General features: G+C 39.4%; 1 long non-coding RNA gene across 3 annotated transcripts; it reads right to left on the reverse strand.

Moving 5' to 3' along the window:
• Positions 1–1,936: 1,936 nt before the first annotated feature.
• Positions 1,937–3,612, reverse strand: LOC133393727 (uncharacterized). 3 transcript variants are annotated; one of them, XR_009766345.1, is made up of 3 exons: positions 2,575–3,612; positions 2,417–2,480; positions 1,937–2,346 (listed from the first exon to the last, which is right to left on the reverse strand). It is a non-coding gene; the product is annotated as an uncharacterized LOC133393727 (long non-coding RNA). The 3 variants fall into 3 exon arrangements; XR_009766344.1 differs by having other exon boundaries at positions 1,937–2,343; positions 2,575–3,603; XR_009766343.1 differs by lacking the exon at positions 2,575–3,612 and having other exon boundaries at positions 2,417–2,568.
• Between the last annotated feature and the right edge of the window lie 1,317 nt (positions 3,613–4,929).

The raw sequence follows: 4,929 nt of genomic DNA on the forward strand, positions 1-4,929 counted from the left end.
TTATTTGTTGTGTTAGGGTTATGAAGCTTACATGGTGTTCATAAAACACTCTAATGAATACATTTTGAGCATTGGAAAGTAGCTTTGTAGTCAAATAATGCTTAAATAAAGGGTGCCCATTTTGCCCCACATGCCCATTTTGCCCCGCTTTCCCCTACATTTACCCTACCCAAGCGGATGATTGCAGATCTTAATTACCTACTGTTATTACGACCGATAAGAAGAATCGAAGCTTTGAGATAAAATCATAGTAATAATTGTAATCTTTGTTTTTGTACTCCTTGGATTGCAAATTCTTCTATTTTTAATTAAAGAGAGACATCAATTTTATCCCGTGTGACACCGGGTAAATCAGCTAGTAGCATTATAATTTTTTGAGCAAAAATCTCGCGAATTCGAGTTACGCGAATTTTTATTTTTGACAGTTCAGATGTCAAATCAGTACAATTTTCTCCATCAATTGTCAAATGAAAAATAATTACCGATAAATAACCAAATTTTCTACACCAATTGCATCAAATAAGTATTAAATTACATAAATGAACTAACTTCAATCAAAAATTATGATAAATAAAGTATATTTTTGCTGTAACATGTGATATTCGACTTACGCGAAAATCCGAGTTACGCGAATGTCTCCGGAACGCATTATTCGCGTAACTCGGGGAAAGACTGTAATCGTATCGCCGTTCTAGTTCTAGCGATGCATATGGGAAATCATAAAACAGAACAGAGGGAATGTGAAAGCTCTACTCCAAGCGAGGAAGCTCCACTGGTTGGGTATCCCACCAAACAGATGATGGTGCCCCCAGCTTTGTGATATTTTTAGAATGTGTCACATTCCATCATCTTGTCACAAGGGTTATGACAGATATGCACAACAGTGTATAGGGGGCTTAGGCAGCGGTCTAATCTTGTTGCGCGCAACATTGTTGCTCGGTAACATATCGCTGAGGTGGTCTATGAATGTTGCTGGCAACATTTCGCTTTGACATTGTATAGCGTAAAAAATTGCCAATTAACAGCTCAGAGTTTATTTTTTATCATTCACTTATTGAATGAAGTGTTGAAAAAACAAAATATGCACCAAAAAATGTATTATAAATGCTTAAAATCCAAATTTAGCGGATGTCAACAAAACACACACTGCTGCTGTGTCATTTCATACACCCGATTACCATGGCCAAGGTAAATAGAAAATGTTGCCAGACAAAAATGAAATTTAGCGCATGGCCACGGAGCTGAAAAAATGTTGAAAATTTTTTCAACTTTGTCAAAATTGCTTGTCAACTGCAAAAAAGAGCTTTTCTCGTGGCCGCACCAAAAACATACACAAGAGCGACAAAAAGCTCCAACATCTGAATATCATCGATATTTTGTTTAAGAAACACTAACTAGGTACATAAATCAATTAGAATCATGCATTTAAGCATTATTATCATAACAATGGGTCACAACTGCGCCAAATAGCTGTTTGTTTACGCTTTTTCACGAACGTCAAATTTTGTCAACTTTTTTTCCTGGCTGCTCCAGGTCACAAAATTTTGACAAAAGCTCAAAAAAGTGACAAAAGCTCACATTTTGAAAAATTTGTCAGCATTTTGTCACTCCCGTGGGCTTTCGCTTATTGGTTTGATTTTGGCCGGCAACAAAGTTGCGCTAGCTGTCAAAATCCATAAATTTTGCCAGCAACAATGTTGCGCGCAACAAGATTAGACCAGTGCCTTCCCAACCGACATTGTCACGTTGCAAGCGGTTTTTTTTGTATAGAAAAAGTGTTCTCTATAGCGCGGTCAAATCGTTCTCGATAGCAGAACTATAGAGAAGGTTTTTGAAATCGTGCGACAGCGTGTATCATACATTTGGTTTATGTATGCTACATCCCTTCTCAATTTCTTTCATTCTCTTCATTCTCCCTACAAAGCTCTTTCTCTCATTTGTCGATTCCGTACATGCTTACGCTCTTTATTTTACCTTCTTACTCGCACATACAAATTTACATACTCACACAATTCACACTGCCGAAAACCGGTGCGGAATACACACGTACCCGTCTTGCCTGCCTTCTCTCCTCGTTCTTCCTTTCATCCAGCGTTGTCTTCGTCGAATGGTGTGCACGCGTTAAAAATTATTCCTGCTTGCCTCCCCCGCGCTGTTCCCAAGTGCTGCGCTAGCGTGCTGGATGATCGTCCCTACCTTCCTGCCGCCTCTCCTCTACCAGGCGCGTTCCTGCCTTCGCGAGCACGTTGGGGGATCGTTCCTGCCTTCCTGCCGCTTCTCCTTCGTCCGGCGCTAACGCGTTGAATGATCGTTCCTGCCTCTCCTGTCCTTTTGTTTTTGGCACTGCTGGTGAAAGAGGGAAATATTATCTATTTTGAAAACCGCTGTTCCATTTAACGCGAAGCATGATACTTACCAACCAATTAATTATTTCTATCGTGGTCCGTGCTCACTTCCGTTTGTGCGTGTGTTACGATTTGCTATAGAAAACGAAATTGATTTGATATCACCAATTATTAATACCATTCAGTTTGATACAGATTGATACAATCCTTTATTAAAAGCTGTACTTACCAAATAGTTTTTCCGCACTGGTTTCACGAGAGAAAAAAACGGGCACGCATCGACGTAGCCTACCGCTTGCAAACTTGATTTCACACTACCACATTTTCATGTGAACGCGAAGCAGCGCCTTCCTCTGGTGGCTATACAGGTATTCCCCGATATACGCCATACTCGATATACGCGATTTCGCTATAAGCTTTTTTTCTAAATTTTAAAGTTTTTTGAGCAAATTGTACTAATTTGACACATCGAATATCAAATTCTAAATAAATTCCCTTTTGATCGAATATTAAAAGCCATTTCAAAAGGTGTACAATTGTAATCTTCAGTTGAATCAGATCAAATAACTTATTAAGTGGTAAATCCTACCACTTCAAGCAAAATTATACGAAAATTAGCTATAATTTGACTGAAAACTCGACATTTGCTAATATTCGAGATACGCTATTGCCTCCGGTCCGCATTAATAGCGTATATCGGGGAGTACCTGCAAGATGATACAAAGAGCGGACGAGAGAAGATCGCTTGCGTGAACGCTTGGTGTAGCAAGCGAAATTGGACAAGTCCCAGAAAAGCGAGACGCAAGAGTTTCTCTCTAACGATGGAAAGAGAAGAACCATATGAAACATGAGGATGGTTGGTGTGACACAGCCAAGTTGCGAGCAAAAACTGACCAACACCCAGAAGAGCAAGACAGAATGAAAATTTTTCTGAATGTTAGAATGAGAAAAATGATAGATACACATAAAAATCGCGCGATAATGCCGGTTGGGTTATGGCACGCCAATGCGGGGCGCGCATTCATGTGACGTTTGGCCACTGAACGATCATTCGGTGTACAACGCTTGAGACGAAATAGAACTAAACAAGAACTACAAAATTCCCGGCTTGTGTCGAATTTACAGGGTTTTCCATTCCAATTCACAATTGTCCACAGTCTACTAGCAATCCTCGATTTGAAAAACACGATTGTCTACCACTTACAAACAAGTCAAGCCGTTTTTGTACACTGTCCATTTCAATTTCACAATTGTCGTCTTCGAAAACACACGTCAGATGCGGCACGGGTTGTTTTGGTTTTGGCTGGAACGTGTATCACTTGAAGTTGGGAAAGCTGAGCAACATGGACACGTTAGGCAGTTTTATCTGTACTTAATTTTTTCAATACAATGCAGAAATTTGTACATTAATCGGTGCTTTTACTGGTAGTAAATGTAAAAAAAATATTACAGCGTCCCAAAATAACTTAAAAATTGTAACGCTTCAAGTATAACTAAAACCAAATGATAAAACTGCTTAGCATGTCCATATTGCTCAACTTTCCCATATTCTCTAATGCAATCAAGATCTGTTTATAGCATGGTTCAATTCTTACAGACAAGTGATACACGTTCCAGCCAAAACCAAAACAACCCGTGCCGCATCTGACGTGTGTTTTCGAAGACGACAATTGTGAAATTGAAATGGACAGTGTACCAAAAATGGCTTGACTTGTTTGTAAGTGGTAGACAATCGTGTTTTTCAAATCGAGGATTGCTAGTAGACTCTGGACAGTTGTTAATTGGAATGGAAAACCCTGTATTAGAATGCATGAGTCGTTTGCCGTCTGCTAAACGAAGTCTTTTTATATTCCGTTTAGTTTGGGAGCTTGAGTCGTTTAGAACCCGTTTAGTGTTTGTTTAGTGGAATTGTGGCACTTGGGTATATTTTTGAACGATTTTAAAATGCGTTAGTTTGCACAACCATGGGCCGGTCTGGTGGTACAGTCGTCAACTCGTACGACTTAACAACATGCCCGTCTTGGATTCAAGCCCCGAATAGACTGTGCCCCCATACGTAGAACTGACTAGCCTGTTATGGTAACAATGGGTCACTGAAAGCCAAGCTCACTAGTGGGTACAAGACAGGCCTTGATCGACAACGGTTGTTGTGCCAAAGAAGAAGAAGAAGTTAGCACAAAAACCCTATTTTTCGAAGTGTCTTTATAGTTATGCTGCGACTACAAATTTGTGTTTTCGTAATAAGTAGGGTAAAAACGTTTTAAAAAATTTGAAAAAAAATATTCGATGTGAAATAGTAGTTTGAACAACTCACACGTTTACTGTTTTTATCAATTGTTAGTGCGAACAAACTCGGCTTTCGATTGTAAACGCATGAAGTAGCAGGTCGTTGGTAGAAGACGAGAACAGGAAGCACGATTATCCAGGCGGATATGATCGATCTCTTGATCGGTAAACCAGACAAGTCGGACATGTTTTTAAACCCAGCGCTAAACAGTAAAGTCAAAGATTCTAAAAATTCCAAAAGTCGTTTACCGAGAGCCGTAACATCTATCTCTTACGTATTTTCTACAAATCGTCAAAA

The sequence above is a fragment of the Anopheles gambiae genome, chromosome 3 (assembly GCF_943734735.2).
Source record: "Anopheles gambiae chromosome 3, idAnoGambNW_F1_1, whole genome shotgun sequence".
Classification (NCBI taxonomy): domain Eukaryota; kingdom Metazoa; phylum Arthropoda; class Insecta; order Diptera; family Culicidae; genus Anopheles; species Anopheles gambiae.